This window comes from Wyeomyia smithii, chromosome 2 (assembly GCF_029784165.1).
Source record: "Wyeomyia smithii strain HCP4-BCI-WySm-NY-G18 chromosome 2, ASM2978416v1, whole genome shotgun sequence".
Lineage (NCBI taxonomy): Eukaryota > Metazoa > Arthropoda > Insecta > Diptera > Culicidae > Wyeomyia > Wyeomyia smithii.
The window spans coordinates 2,464,700-2,482,097 of record NC_073695.1 but is presented as its reverse complement, the minus strand read 5'-3'; the positions used below and the strand labels follow the sequence as shown (position 1 = coordinate 2,482,097).

The following is a 17,398-nucleotide window of genomic DNA, read 5'->3' as shown; positions in this document are numbered from 1 at the left end:
AATAAGATATAATTTGACTATCACTTTAAGATATTACCGAATTACCATTAATGCTCAGAAATAATCGATATTATTTTGCTTTGTGAAATATACTAAAACTATGCCAAAACAGTTTTTGTCCGATTTACGATCTGTTTTTTTTTTTTCAAAAGAGGGGTGAAAAGATGCTAATATGTGGACAAACTCTTAGAATTTTGATATTTGGCCTCAAAACAAAATGGCATCGAAAAAACATAGAAAATTACCGGTTTCTCAAAAATTCAAAATGGCGCCATTGTTGCCCCTTAAGTTGAAACACACCAGGGTGTTTTTTTACGCGGTTTATTAAACGCGATTTTTTTACAATAACACGGATTATTTTTATGTGATTTGTAAGACTATTTGTACGCGGTATCAAATAAGTTCAGTATAAGTACATCTAATCTTACCCCTAAAAAGCGGTTCAATCAACCGCGTAAAAAAGACCCCAGTGAATGTTCAAACTCGGGGAAATTTAGTTTTGCATAAAAATACACAAAAAATATATATAGAAGCCAAGGCAGAAAAAAAGTCAATTTTTGTTGCACTGTGTTATAGCTCGTTAATCTTAGGACATAGAAAATTCATGTCTTCAGCAGAGTTTTCCAAGTGATTGAGCTCTATAGAATTATGATCTGTTTGTTAAGGAATTCTGTCACTTCGTGGCGCTAGTGTATATTTATTTGATAACAGAAGAAATTTTACATCATCTAGATCGACAGGGGCCAATTTGACGGAAAACACCCTGGTATCTTTAGGATTTTTATTTGGCCGATGATAACTGCAAAATGGACCCAGGTTCAACTTTCGTTAGACTACCGGTTGCCCTCCGGATCCAAAAATACCGTAGAAGAGGAAAACTGAAAATTATTTTGCCCATAGCTCTGGTATAAGTTATCAGTTTTTCTTTGATATTATAGTATATTATTGCGTTCTGCATCAATTTATACAAAAAACCCAAAAAGTGAAAAAATGGCACATGTACCACATTTTGCTCTCAACGGCTCATGTCAGACCTCCTCGCGTACATACCACCCGTGCATCACGAATTATCTCATAATCGAGGAGGGAGTTGATTCTGATACGGCCCGTTGGAATATTTTGAGCAATAATAAACATTATAAATCGATACACTAAAGTGGCTTTTTACGTGGGAGATACGTGCCGCGTAAAAAAAAACGCGTAAATTCCGGTTTCCGCGTAAAAAAAACCGCGTAAATTCCGGAATCCGCGTAAAAAAGCCGCGTGAAAAAAAACTGCGTAAAAAGCAACCTTAGTGTATATCTTATTATATAACATATTCAAATGCCATTTTTTTCTTGATTTTCATAGAGAAAATGACAGCTGCTCTTTTCGTGAACAGCCCAGTGATAGTTTCGATTTTTACGCTAGTTCCGGATCTTCCGGTGAGCCATCTGGCTTTAGATCAAAAGATTATTTCGTTTCTAGTCAATCACGCAGAAGCAGTTGAGCATGAGCATGAGCATGATTGACCGCCTGCGGTTGCTACTCTGTTATTGCCAGATCAGCTGTATTAAGACAGAGAACCAAGGGATGATGCTTGGGACTAACATTCATCCTCAATGTGTAAAAACTGGTGACCTTATTCTTTCTATTAGGCAATACCAGCGCCGGCCGCATCCGAATGCAGGTCAATGAAGGAGTGTGTATGGAAATATGTTGACGTGATACTCGCTATATAGGAAGCCGAGAACACCTCTGCACTTCCACGAGAAATCACTGGGATATTGGGGAAAATGGTAGGGTTTGCAGCAGAGTTCGTTTTGGTAAACGATGCGCTGAGTTCAAGTACCGAGTTCGTAATAGCAAATATCGCGCCTACAAGTTTATTATATCCTCCGCGAACGCGCACGAGAGAATACCGGACCTTTGACTAAATTAAAACAGACTAAAATATTTCAACATCTCCTTACGAAGTGATTATGCAACTACCGAAACGTATCTACCATTGATTTATCTCAGCCTACTACACAATGCTACGAAAGCTATGGAAGTTGTATTCACGTTAACGTCTCTCCACTCCTGTCACTTCCTCGTAAAGTGAACCTTTTTATACTGAAAATTATATCGCGTATCTATCTGTAGAAAATACGACCTCATGGAAGGTATCTACGCGAAGTCTGTAGATAATCGCTCACCCGGATATCCGGCTTATGCTTAATAGATCGGCTAACGAGGTTCGTCCATTCTTAGAAAGTGATTTTATATGATAAAGTGATTTTATAAAATATCGAAAGATTTATCATTAATGGAACCGAGTTAAATCAATAGCAATAAAAATGTTGTTGGGGCCACGCAAGAGTTTGTGTAAATTTCGAAGGTGTGTTGAATTCTACGATTTTAAACCGGTTTAAACCAACAGCAAAGGTACTGATGGGGTTACACATACGTGAGCGTGCTTTGTATCGTAATATATACATTTTCTATATATCACTTAAACGAGTCTGTTAATAAGATGAGTAACCTAAGACACCTATTGGGTATAAAAATTGGCAGTGTTCCATGCATTCAAAGCTCAAAAATTAATAAAAGACATGCAATTATGCATATTTAACAAAGTAGTTACCATATAAACAAAGTTTTTTTACAAAAAGCCAAACCAAACAAAATCCGAATAGTTGACATGAACTAGTGTCATGTTTGCTTACAAAATTCAACAGTTGCAATTACTTACAATTGAAAATATTTAACAATATTTGTTCAAAAGCTAGAGAAATCATGAATTGCAAAAAAGGTTATGAATATATATCTCTTAATCCCGCGCGCGACAAATAAATGTTTGATTATATAGTTGTTGACAGCTTCCTGCATCGTAATATAAGTATAATTTGCATGGTATAAATTAAATAAATATTGCAGAAAAATTTCCCAGTTTCATTTTACTGATGTTGTCTACTTTACGCTATAAAATAAATTTTTAAAATTTGAAATATAGAATGTGCAAAGCATAATTACAAGAGTTACGAAGCAAAAAAAAAAAACAAAATGCACTTCAGATTCATTAGCCTGTGCTCCCTGAGAACAACATGAATTCTTACTTCGACTCAGTTCTAAATCATAAAACCTCTTCTCTGCTACCACTGTGACAGCTGTTGCACAATACATATAGCTATGGCAGCCAGGAACAATTTCGCTTGGTGGAACCATTTCTCCATAAACTTCTAGCTCGCCAAAACCAAAAATTGAGCAGCGATAACTAGTCAAAAATGTGATTCTCAAAGCGCCGAATTATTCTATTTCTCACTATTGGAAAAAAAAAATCTAAATAGCCGCCATCGATGGCAAACACAAGACAAGGATTTTTTATCCTTCAATTTTCAGCTAGACGCTGCAAATGGCTAAACGGCTCTTGCAACCTCTCGTTTGTAGTCACCTGCCTTAAACAATGATTAAGAAAACAATGGACAGATCATTAAATTGCCGCTGCGTTTATATACAAAATAAAACTTATATCAATATACAAACCATTCGATCAGTTTCTTAAAAATCGATCTTATGTGTATCGATTTGATGTATCGAATGAAAAATAATATATGAATATAGTGTATACGGTCCTGTATTCCATGTGACGTTACCTTTGCGAACACAAACACTAATACATATGTTGTTCACTAGAACCTTCGTTCAGAGTAGAATATGTTTATGATAAAAATAAATATGAAAATATGTACTTATCTTTGAAACGAGTTTCATTAGCTTGCAGAACCGTTTCGATGAATGTTACAACTAGGGTTAAAAACAATTTTTCTGGCGTATAGTAACACATCTACAATGATAGCCGTGACTCGGGAGCTTCTCGATCTTATATATGTTCACACACACTGACAGTGCAGCAATTGCTTGAATGAAAACGCTGGAGCAAGAGCCGCAAAAGTGAACACTTTTCGCTTCGAAAATCGCACTTCCTAGTACATTTTTCACTCAACTTTATATGTATGACAGTACACATCCATCATTTAGTAAACCACTCTACGTTTCTTTAACGGAGACATTTCTTTTCTTCTATATAAAAGCTAATTTCACTGTCAAAATGCTTGATTGTCGCGCTCCTGCTCTCGCACAAACAAGCATCTCAATCACGCAGAAGCAGTTTCGAAAAAACTAGGACGTTATTTCTGGATCTTCCGGAAGGCTATCGGTGGCCTGCCTAAAGCCAAACCTGGGTCCAGTGTGTAAATGTATATCTATTTCAGACATCAGAGTGTGTTCTTATAAATTGGCCACAGCATACGAGTTGATACCGAAATAGGTAAAATTCAAATAGATAAATAGTCACAAATACACTAGCGTCACGTAGTGAGAAAATTCCAAAGCAGACAGATGCATCTGAAAGTTCTCAAGCACTTGACCAACTTTGCTGAAGACATGATTGTTTTATATCCTAAGATCCTCGACTTACAATTCATCTAACATGCACAGACTGAACATGTACCACTTTTGCTCTCATCGGAATGGTGATTATGTTAATTACCAAAAATTGTTTTGGCTATAACTTTGGTTTGGGTTATCAGATCTCGGTTTTTCTTGGATTTTCTAGTACAACGGTTCTCAACCTGGGGTACGCGTACTTCTGGAGGAGCAATTTTTCTGTTTAATACTCTATTTGTTGTTCAATCTTGCTCTTAACGTGAAACGGGACGGAACCCAAGCACGGGATGACCGATGGCTTCCTTCTGCATACTACTGAATTTTTGGAATGCGTCATAAAATATCGTTAATTTTTCAACTAACCGGCAACTATTTATAATTAAACTGCTAAACCACCACCAGAGCACCTAATTCAAAATGACACGTTTTGACACTTGTGGTTTTACTATGTAAGTTTTCAACAAATACCGGTACGAAGCAGTCGCATAACCACTCAAACTAAGTATTCTATTTGTAAGCTCTCATCAGCTCAGAGGGAGGTAAGGGTACAGAGAGGGAGGAAACTTAACCCTGAAGGGAATTAGCTGTGATCTTACTCCACCAAACCTGAATACTTACTTCAGCGAGGAGGTTCCCCGATTCAATGACAGCAGATCAATAAGGTGAAAGTTGCCAAAGCGGAATCTAACAACGTTGGACTGCTCAAAAGCGACAATGAACCTCACGAATGCCGAAACTCACCAGATCGAGAACTGACAACTTCCTTTACGAGTCCGATGATCGAAATTAAACGGTGTAAACTACAAAAGTATATGGACTGTGCTTTACAGTAAAAAGCTGCCATACAAATTTAACTTATAACATAATTTATTCTAAGCGGTTACATTTGGTTTTACTTGCGGTTTGGGTTGTTATCTGAGCATCTTCGAAGTGTCGTAGCAGCCAAATAGAGCGATGGCGGTTGATCCAATCCCCGACTAATATGGAGACTGACGAGGACCATGGCCGATCCTTGCTTCGCCAACGATAACGGCGTCTATGTGAAGCCTGACTGCTTACGGGAGATTGCACGCACGACCCAGCGACCTTAACTGGCAGCGTACGGTAGGCTGAAAGCTGGATACAGAAGATCCTCACTTAGTTAAGTGTAAGGGGCGATTCTATCTTAGCCTGTTCGGGCCCCGTGATCCTTGAAGCGTGCCCAAAACCGTACAGGCTCTGAATGCTGAGGCCGAGAGTGGCGAGGGTAGAGCTCACTCAGTTTATTCGGCTGATGGAACCGGAATCGGCTTCTAGTCCCCAAAAATGACGGAATATTGGATGGCTTTCCAGCTACTGACTGTACCGGAGAAAAACTCCGAAAAAAGACCGATAATAAAAAAAGGCCCAGCTGGACCTGTCCAGCTGCATTAGTCTCAGATCAACAAAACTATTGTCCCACTCTCAACCCGTACCGCATATTTAGTTTTAGAATTACCTTTTTCTTATTCTATTGTTTTAAACAGTTAACAATAAGTAGTTCTTCCTTTTTCCAAGCTAAACAATATTTGAACAAAGAATAACTTTTAGCCTTACTTCATATCACAATTTTCATACTATTTCACTAACCGTACTATTAGTTTTAATACCTTCACTTTTGCACATGTAGGCTTGATTTTTAAACTATTTATTCAACTGTAAAAACAGACATATACTTTAGTTGAAGTTACACCATATAATATAAATTTTTGTAATCATCCACCTTTACGAGCCGGCGCGCACTTCTACTATCTGTGTCGTTTCTGACAGATCGAAAGGTTCATCGTAGTGCGCTGAGCTTTTTATGCGGTTAACGGCGGAAGTTGTCAGACGAGTCAACGACAAACTCGAATCTTTCCGAGAGATCTTTTGGCCTACGTCCGCTGAGTAAACCTCTCTTATGATCTTCTGTGAAATGTGTTGTACGTATACCTCACACTCACTGTCACCGTAACGGGCTTGTATAGATATGTGATTCCTCCGTGAGTGACTCATCCGTTTAGTATAGCGAACCTGTAACTCTCTAATTCATCCCTCCCTACGCGCACGGGGTAAATGTAGGGAGAGCGATCTCGGGGTCGTTCTTCTCCCAAGGCGGGTAAAATCAGGCTGTTCAATCTCACGTAGCCCGGAAATATTTCACCCAGATGTGAATGGGAACTTTTCGCGAATCAATGACAAAGACTAGCGGTCGACTGTGGCCCGTCTACACACGCGAACCCTAACAAAGAAGGTATGCTCACAAGCCGAGAGATGTCTAAGTTTTTAAACCGACCTAAAACAAGCGAGGGTTGGAAACCGCTTTACCGGTTCGGAGTACAGCGAACTTTTCAAAACAAAAAGGAAAGTGTATGGACTCACGCACGACACTTGCGATAAACTTTTATCTGCTAGGCTTAACTTCGGTTATGAACAACTCACAAATTTTCCGTTAAATACTATTTCCTTCCTGGTTGCCTTCAGCACAGTCCCGTGGGTTCCTTCTCTAGTCTCACTCGTCACTGAAGGACGACGATTGCCAATGTAGGATCCGAGTCGATCCGTCGGGACTCCAGCATTCGGGATGTTGCTTTACCCACCGTGAGTTTGGATACTGAATCGATCAAACCGCTCTTCCGTCTTCGTCTCCGCCGTCTGGTTAACTGTTGGATCGGGGACTGCTAGTCGAACTGGACAGCCGAAATGCCAACACGTGGACTGATTCGACTCAACGGCCTTTCTGTTTTTCGTCTCTGTAGGCCGATAGCCTCTTCGATCGGGGACCCCTAATCGACCTGTACCGCAGAAATGCCAGCACGTGGAATATAGCGACACAATCCAACACCTCTAAGCTTGAAGGCGGATTTTTCAGGGGTTTCTGTTCCTGCGAAATAAAACTCGGAAATTGATTCCAAGAGACGGAAAAAGGCCATATCAGGCCTTTTCGATTTTATTAGCTAACTCATCGAAATTCTCTTTTTTTTCACTGTTACGATACAATATCAAATACATTACAAATATTTTAACAATTTTACCATACCTTTTCCGTTTTTTTCTTGTTTTTATATTTTAAGTCGTACAGCGTGCACTAGCTTTTAAGTCGCAATGTGTATTATTTAGCTATAAGTTTTAGTGAATATTAAACCCTGAGATAATTTAAAATTATATTTAACACCACCAACCTTCGTGCTCACTTCTACTTTTCTGTACTAACTTTAACTACTTAATTTTCTGTGTATCCCTGTGGGTTTTTTTTGTTATCTTCTTTGCCTTTGGTAAGACCAACACTTCCTTTTATATTATAAATTTTAAACGATTGAAATATTCTTAAGACTGCGCCGCGCACTTCTACTCTTGTCGAAGGTCGGGATCAGAAGAAAGACATCTCCCCATCAGCCAAGCTTCTGAAGCTAAAGGTTGTTAGGAGGGAGTTTACATCAGCGAAAAGTAGCCGAAGTTTGACAATTCCTCCGCATCCGCTTGCGTTAGTTGGGTTCCGGAGGACGCGGTTAGTGAATGTCCCTGATGTTTATTTTTCGGGGTCCGTTCACACCATTCTATGGGCAGGTATGACGGTTGGTACGCAGCCCCAGAAGTACACCGCTGCCAAATAATTTGGTAGTGGTAGTATTTCTGTCACCTAATCGAACTGTCAGCCTGATTTACAGAGCCAAACGAAGGAGAACGACTGCCCGTGAGTGTTGCAAATAGCTTGGGTTGAAGACCCAAGGCCAGTCCCTTTGAAACCGTTGGTTACAAACCTATACATTAGAGAAATGACAAGACCCTCACCGTTAAGGCAACTGTCAACATCAAAACGGATAACGGCAATGCAAATTTATACAGCTCGCCGTTTTGATGTTGACAGTTGCCTTAACGGTGAGTGTCTTATCATTTCTCTAATATATAGGTTCACTAGTTTAGTACAACTTGGATGACCATCACTCACCGAGTCCACCTAACCCCAGGGACGGACTTCGGGACCATAAAAGGAAACTCCCTTCAGATTGAATCAAGCTAAGTTTTGTGGCGAATGACACAACACAAAATTGTAACCCCAGTGTTACATATTCTCTTAACATTAATAAACAGCGCGATCGTAACTAATTTACATGAAAAATTGGCCGAATGGTCTTAAACTTGCCTACACTGAAAAAACTGCACACGCTCCATCCAAGTGTTTCATCAATTGAATATGAAAATGACTCCGCATTATTCTTTGAAATTTTTTTTTATCGAATTCAGTCATTTTTCACTTTCGTTTCAAGTTGGCGCACATATCAACTTACATCCATGAGCCGCACTTCATTTACGTATGATTCCAACATCCTGAATTGCACTTGAATCTGCCCCACTGTTTCATCACAGTGATTATCATGTGCGAAACACTTTCGGTTGATTTGTTTTGTTTTTATGTGTCAAATGAAATGCCGTTTGTGCTGAAAAGTAGAAAAATGGCGACAGATGAAAAGTCAGCGAGTGTCATACGACTTAGAAGCTCGACGATTTTCCGGACTAAATTTGTAAATGTTTGCAAGGTAAGTTATTTATGTCACGTAAAAGAATCCAATACTAATCATATTTCGTTCTTCTAGCGCAACATCACAGAGATTCTGATGAAAGCATCTTTACGCTAGAGGCAAGTATTTGTTTACTTAAACATTGATTAATACAATTAAATTAATTAAATTTTTTGTTTGCTTCACAGGCTTCTAGAACAGAGAAGTAAAGTTTATATTTGACGATGAATTATTATAGATAAAATTAAATTTTAAGTTTTATAAATAAAACAAAGGTTGCATTATATGCAATAATTTCCATGTAAAACTGTTTTCATTTTAAAATCGAATAGAAATCATTCGAAGCTCGGTAAACATTCATTTGAGATTCGAAATCCAAATCCATGTCTATATGTCATAACACGAGAACTGAAAGTGTTTTCCTTTTGGAAATGAGGTGTTGCACGATAAATAATTCTAATGTGTTTCGCATATGAATTCTATATGTTTTGACCAGTAGGGCGAAATCAAGTGCAAAACACTTTATAATGTCGTGTCGATTTCTTTGAGTGTATAAAGTGTAGTGCCTCGAAAAATCGCGGTTTTTGCTCTTTTCTAATTTCAAGTTAATTGTGTGTGTCAAGTTGTGCACCACTGTTGTCAGCATTATCAGCAGCAGGGGCAATGTTCAACATGATGATTCTGTTGAATTTTATGGCATCACAAATATTAGAAATTTGGAATTAACCATGCACTGTTAACTATGATAAAATAATGATTGAATTCCGTCCCGCTTCACCTTAAAATATGACTGTAGCAATCAAGTAAACCATAGTTTTATTTGTGACTTGAACTAGACTACCACAGCATGGTCTATCACTAATTTGCGAAAACATTCCAAGCCAGGGGACATGACAAATATTGTCAAGGGGTACGCGGGCAAACAAAGGTTGAGAACTAGTGCTGGGACTTTTAACCGGATATATTCGTGATCCGGTTATCCGAAGCTCGGACTATTCGGATGTCTGGATATCCGGATACGGATAATCGAATAGTCGGATATCCGGATATCCGGATTTTTTTTTTCTAGCTTTTACGCCCTTTCGAATGAAATGAAACGCGAAAAATGGCTTTTCCACAGTCCCCTATCCCCTCGTAAGTATTAATTTACATAATTCTCATTGAACTATGTTCGGATACAATATCCGGATATCCAACAATCCGAAAATCCGGATATCCTGTCGGATAATATCCGGATATCCGATCGATCCGGATTTTGGATATTTGTCCGAAATCCGAGGTCGGATATCCGGATATTTTAATCCGGATAGTCCCAGCACTATTGAGAACCACTGTTTTAGTACATTACTAGCTGAATGTACCCGGCCTTGCTCGTGTAAAAATTTCTGCTTATTTTATAATTTTCTATATTTCCATATATTTTTTCCAGCCCGAGCATTTCAAATAATATTTTTATTTTAGTAATAAACTTGCCTATATACCATCTTTTTCGTTGATTCACAATCGATGCGGAGGCATTCCAATTGGGTCGAGTGAGTTCAAAAATTCCGTTGGAAAATGGATTGCCTCATCAGTATCTTCGACGGCATCGATTACCTTACAATAAACTCAAATTACACTCAAATTACATAATCAATAGCCTAGGCTCATCTCTAATAGTTAAAATTATTGCTTGCTATGTCTTCTCGTTTTACTTTTTTTGTGTAAACAATATCAATATCATCGTTATAGTTGAACATCAGTCTTCATGAATTAATTAATAATTTGGAGATACGGGGACTATCTCCAGATTTTTCTCAAGTTTTGAATAACTTCCAGTGCAGAAAAAAACCTTCGCTATACCAAACGTTCGGACACCAATTTTCGATTTAGGGGAATCAGCTCTGACTTATGAACGTAATATCAGGTAGTATTTGAATATTTTTCTTCAGGAATTTGAAAATAGCGTTGGACGCCCGTTGTCATTTTCTGAACATAGTTCTCTTTCTAGAAACAGGTCGCTTTTTACGCGGTTTTTTTTGCGCGGCCTTTTTTCGCGGATTCCGGAATTTACGCGTTGTTTTACGCGGATTCCGGAATTTACGCGGTATTTATTTTTGCGTGGATTTCGGTTTCCCTTTACTCGGAATGCAGAATTAACGCTGTTTTTTTACGCGTATTCCGGAATTTACGCGGTTTTATTTTACACGGATTCCGGAATTTACGCGGTTTTTTTACGCGGTATGTATCCCCCGCGTAAAAAGTTGCTTTAGTGTATCGACATTAGTTAACCATTTTACTTAGTTTTACACAGCTTGACAGAAAGCAGAAATCGCGGAATTGATTTCTAAATAACGGTTCAATATTACGTCCAAGCCTTCTTCTGTATTCTAGTAACCTTTCCAGAAAATGTAATCCGCCATGCACGATTTAAAAATTTGGGCCGGAGATGAATTTTTGGATTCTGGACGACATCTTGAATTCGAAAATATACATATTGCAGAGCATATATTCGTTTTTCATAAAACTCTAAAACCGGAAGTCGCCATATTGAATTTAAAAAATGTCATGGGATTTTTAGTTCTGCTTTCTAAAAGATCCGGGTTCCGGAAATACCAATGTTTGGAGGTTTGAAAACGTTTTCTACAGTTGTATACAGCTTCCCAGCAACCAAAAGTCGCCAAAAACATCCGGAATCATATTCCGGTCCCTAGACATCAACTTCTGGCCATGACCGACCGAGGCTATGGAAGTTATCGTACCTTCAAAAAGTTTCCATAGGGCACTAAAAGACCTGATTTTCTTATAAATTAAGACCCTCCCCTCCCTCTTTGATAGCTGCTCCTTTCTCTTTTCGACATCATGTTCCGGTCTCTAGAAATCAGTTTCCGGTCTCCAGATATGACCAAAGGCCTAAAAACCATCGTATTCATTCAGAAAGTTCCCATAATGCATGAAAATAGATTTTTCGATCAATTAAGACCCTTTCCTCCTTTGGGGGTTGCACCTCCTTCATCACACTATTTCTATTGCCACTTTTTCTGTACAAAGAACACGTATGTCAAGTTTGGTTAAAATCGGTACAATCATTCGAGAGTTATGCTGGAACATACATACATACATACAAAACTTAAATACAAACTTAACTAAATTTTTATTCGGTAATAGTTGAGCTTCAGCAACTTTTCCAAACATATTTTTTATCCAAAACGCTAAATTGGACTCTCCGTTATCAAATTATGCATTAAATATGTCAAGAAATCGTTCCAAAAACGGATCAAAGCAGGTTGGATGTTTTGAAACACTTCTCTAGAAACATTTGCACGAAAGCCGATTTTCGGCTGCAAACAGACGTCACTACGTTTCAAAAAAGGCCATTATTTGGAAATATATGATCGATTTTCTTATGACGACGTCATTCCGATTCTGAAAATACCCATATTGCCAAGCATTTAATTCAATTATTAATATTCGCAGATTTCCAGAAACCGGAGGTCGGCAACCCAAGTTTCAAAGTATCGTCAGATAACGATAACCGGTTCTTAAGAGCCATTTTTGCTCCGAAAACTGCAACATTGGGGGGTTTGTGAGTGTTTTCCACAGCTTTAAATGGCTTCCCAGAAACCAGAAGTCGCCATCTTGGATTGAAAATGGCATCGAACATCATGTTTCGGTCTCTGGACATCAACTTCCGGCCTCCAAATATGACCAAGAACCCGAAAATCATCATATTTCAATGAAAGGTTTCCATTTATATGAAAATTTATTACTTTTGACCCCCTCCTTCTTTAAGGGTGACCCCTCCTCGTATCCAATATTTCTATGACCACTTCACCCAACGCAAACGGGGAATATTTTATTACTTTTGGGCAATTTTTTATTATTTTTTGTGTCTTATGACTGCGCATTATACACAAAAAGTAACAAACAAAAAGTAATAAAAATTATGACGGCCACACGCTTGTATGTGTTTCTGCAGGAGAACATACAGCCAAGCACCGCAATGCATGTGTTGGCAAGAGTTCACACGCTGCATTTGTATTGATGCAACGATCTGGTTCATTTTTGTCTCCCTTCATCCACACATAATCAGAATCTCAACCGTCAACCTCAAATGTCCAATAAGAAACACTTTCGTTTCGTTCCCCAGTGTTTACTTGAAATGGAAATATGTAATACTGTCTGACCAGAGTTGCCGAAGTTGCGAATATTGTTCTGGATGGGCACGAGTTTTGTATATTCAAACAGGTCCAAATGAGTTTCCATGAACCAATGATTATGTGCTGTAAATAGCTTGCAAAAAAGCGAATGTTTTTATTTTTCTCTAGCGCAGTTTACAGATCGTGATGTCATTTTAAGGCGCATTTCAAGTCTTTGAAAATGTTGCTTGGCAGCTCTTGTCAAATTTTTTCGCTACTCCGTATGCATACAACGAGCGAACTAATACACGCCAACCGGATGAATTGGAGATTGAAAAAACTTGTAACATGTGCAACTTATGCGTCGGTGTGTGATTTTTTTTTTTTGACTTGAGGTGGAAAGGGAGCATTTTTCGACAGAAAAAATGTTGCATGTGGTTGAAACGACCATTATTAGATAGTCGTACTCTCATAACACGTGCTAAATAAATGACAGTATGTGTTGTTACTTAACTGGGGAAGAATTTTATTGCTTTTTAAGTAATGGATTTGTTACCTAAAAGGTAATTTTGCGCTATTGCTTTTAAAGTAATAAGGAAAAGTTTTGCGTGTTCCTTTACACAAAGAACACGTATGCCTAGTTTGGTTGAAATCGGTTCAGGCCTTCGAGAGTTATGCTGGAACATACATACATACATACATACAAAACTTCTCTTTTATATATACAATTATTAAATTATTATTATTATTGTTATTGCTTTCTGCCGTAATTTATACAAAAAACCCAAAAAGTGTAAAAATGGCACATGCACCACTTTTGCTCTCAACGGCTCAATTATAAGTCGGCACAGCACTAAACTAAGCAATATCTCTTTTCAACTGTCAACTTCAATCTTTTATTTAAAATTTTCGCTTTTCTGTCAGTCGTAGAATATAAATTGTTTTCCTTTCCTAAATGACATGAACAGTAGACCTAAGAACTCCAGGTGATTACATTTGGTACACTTTGCAGTACATTTTTTTGAATTTTTTACTTGAAATTTTAAAACTGCAAAACTATGTTGAGTGTGCTGAAGAACAGAACTATATTTAAGGAAAAAAAAAGGACGATATCAACTTTCCTTTGTTCACATTGATATGCCATTGTTGCATCCAAAGGGGCTCTAAATATCGTGTGCAACGTTAAAGTTTGTACCTCTTGTAAATCATGATGGAGCTGTTGTTGATATCGATTTCGACTTGGTTAGCGAAGAATAATTTGTTTAACAGTTACGTTGGTATGTCATACTAAATACGTACGATCATAGTGACAGTGTCAATAAAAAAATCTCATTTTTTTATAAATATATGGTATCATTCCTATATTTATATATTGTATGACTGTCAGCAGGTTCTATTCTTTGTGTGTTAAAATTACTGATTAGTTTAAACACGGTCAATTTGTGAGTGAATAAATTTTAAATACCAATTACTCGAAATGATATCTTTGGTGCTTGGTTCAGTTGCACTCTGACCAATTAATGCTCATGTCAGTTATCATATGCATAAAATTTTCTCTGGCTCAAGTAAGCTAAAAACTCATTTTGAAAAAAAAAAAAAAAACTCTGAAGTTCTTACCGGTTAGAGTTTGCTGCCCGAGCGACGGACTGGCTGCTCTTATTGTCGCCGCCTAAATGTTCCAATTCTACATTTTTTAAGCGGGATACGCGATAATCAAATCATGATTATCCATCCTGCTCTTGGGGCGCTGTCGAAAACCAGTTCCACACCGAATCGCCACCACATCGGCCGCCGCCGCGCCAGCAGAAAACTGTATCGCTATGTCATTGACATCGAAGAGCCGTCGTTTGTCATGTATTAAGTTTGAAATTAAAAGTGACAAGCAACGCGTCCATCGCACTTCCAATCTTTTTAGGAAAGTGCTGCGATGAATGAACACACCACGAATACCAAGAAACGATATCAATCGCCGAGAGAAGTAAATCGATATCCGGAAGAAGAAAAAATACTTCGACTCCGTGATATCGTATTAATGAATATCTGCTGAGTTCGATGGATTTCTTTCTTCGGCTCTGGTCCAGTCCAGAATTCGATAGCCGCGCGGTTCCGGCCTGCATGCTTTGCGCAATCAATGCCAGGCGGAGAGAATGATGTTTGCCGAGAGCTTTCTGTTACCCGCCTGAAAGAAAAGAAAAGCTCCCAAAAAATTTCCGATGATTATGTTTAGAATGCTGTCTCCAATCTTTTCTCCTTTGCAATTGAATCTTAGTTGATCGAACGTCTGGAATCAGTTATCTGAAACGAGTTAAGCAAAATATGTAATGAAATATTGGTACAGTAACTGAATATAGACGCAGAATTTTTCAATGAAAATCATGAAACATTTCTTGCCGATATTGGACTAGTTAATTAGATAATTTAAACGCAAAAGCCTTGTATGTTAAAGGTTATAAAAAGCAATTGGAGAAACCCGTCAAGTTTAATTTTTTCGACAAGAAAAGCTTTTGTCAAAATATAACAAAATGTTTTTCGTCAATCTTTTTATGGGTGTTTTACTGCCAAACTTGAAGAATCAGTGCAACGATAATGTTAAGCTGTGATTGAAGCCACACAGAGTGATGAAATACAATTAGGCAGAAAATGAGTTAAATACAAGTAAAATATCAGTTATAAAATACCAAAAAATATTTCTCAAATTTCAATCTGACAGTTAGAAAATAGCTCTGAACAGTCATATTAAATTACTTCACAAGAATGTATAAAAAATAACTTTTTACATAAGATAACTATAAACTGGTGCTGATTTCTTTAAACGATTTTTATGTATGTATTGAAAGTATTATTCAACTAGCTTAATCTTGATTATAAGAGATTGCCAGTTATCGAACCTATCGAATTGAAGATACATGTATTAGTTATATACAAGTATAGCTATAAATCCAGGATTACTTCTTCTTCTTCCCCTTTGATTGATGGAAGCTGCAAAAGAACACTGCTAGAGTGAATTGCACGTATACACGAACTTGACGAAGCAATGCCATTAAAAAAATAAGCTTCGAAATGTTTCCTAAACGAATTCAAACTATCTCTAGAACAAAAAAAAAACTCAAATCGGCAACCCTATCGGACACCAGGTCCCCGCATTCCTCCAGATTCATTCAAAACTCACGAACAGAAGTTTGTTTAGAGGAAGCGTGTTGCCCCGCTAGACATTGAGATGAGATAATCCGTTTTAAGCTGCAGGATCACCGAGCATTCAACGTGTTTATTGGAAACAGAGAACTCCGTGTTATGAATCCTTTTCTTTTCCCTTGACATTTCCTTCCTAGTTAGATACACCTACCAGCCGAGAAATGAACGAAGATTTCGGAATTTGCAACAATTACTCTTTCTTTTCATTTCGTAAAGAAGGCAGAGATAATCTCTTAAACATATAAACACGTCAAGCTGTCGTACAACTGTCGAGACGACAGCCCAAAGAGGAATATCAACTGCTGTGTCAGGAGAAAAGATTAAACTGAATTGATAGGGCTATCTTAGCATTAGAACATCAAAACCTATAGGATGAGAAACCACAAAAGGCACATTATACAAGTCATTTTTGTGCCTTACTGTTCTATCGCCGCTAGCAGAAAATTGAAAGGCCAAATTCGAAACGTGCTCTCGGATCTTGTGTTCGCCTGCGAGATTGAATGAAGAGTGTTTGTACAAGGTTGACTTTTGATTTAGCTAGATTTTACTTACCAGTTTTGGCTAGGCAGGTATTTTTTTCTGAGCTGTGTTTTCTGACTGTTTTTTTTTTACAACGATCGATCAGTAGCAGCAGAGTTGGTTCTGTTTCGCCATCCGTAAATTAACCGAGAATGTTGTGCAATTCCAGTGTCTAGATCAAAACGACAAAGGTATCTGTTTAATCAAAAATCACTGTTAAAATACAAACCGATTAGCAAAAGTCTAACACGCAGGTAACCGAAACTCACCTGCGACTTTTTGGTTTACACACATAGGTATTAATTTTACCGCTATCAAAATGTCAACACTCATTAGTAGCACGACCCATCAATAACAACACGTTGTCATGTGTTGTTGCTAGGTACAAGCGAAACAAAGAAGAAATCAAAATAAGGCTGTTTTTCTCCAGTGGGAAAGACGAAACGATAGATCTGAAAGGGAAAAACAGAAAACGAAACAATACGGAAAACTTGAAACTTTCGTAATGACATTGGATGATTCAATTATTTATCATTTATCTCTTGTTGAAACTGTTAATTAAACATTAATTTAATGACAACAGAAGTGGACAGAAATTTTGCAAGGTGTGTTCAACAACATCAATTTGCCATATCAAATACCATT

The 17,398-nt window shown here is 37.8% G+C and overlaps 1 long non-coding RNA gene across 1 annotated transcript; it reads right to left on the bottom strand.

The window, feature by feature from the left end:
• Nucleotides 1-14,692: 14,692 nt before the first annotated feature.
• LOC129725869 (uncharacterized) lies at nt 14,693-17,131 on the bottom strand. The gene is made up of 3 exons (XR_008728186.1): nt 17,023-17,131; nt 16,787-16,966; nt 14,693-15,337 (listed from the first exon to the last, which is right to left on the bottom strand). It is a non-coding gene; the product is annotated as an uncharacterized LOC129725869 (long non-coding RNA).
• Nucleotides 17,132-17,398: the final 267 nt, after the last annotated feature.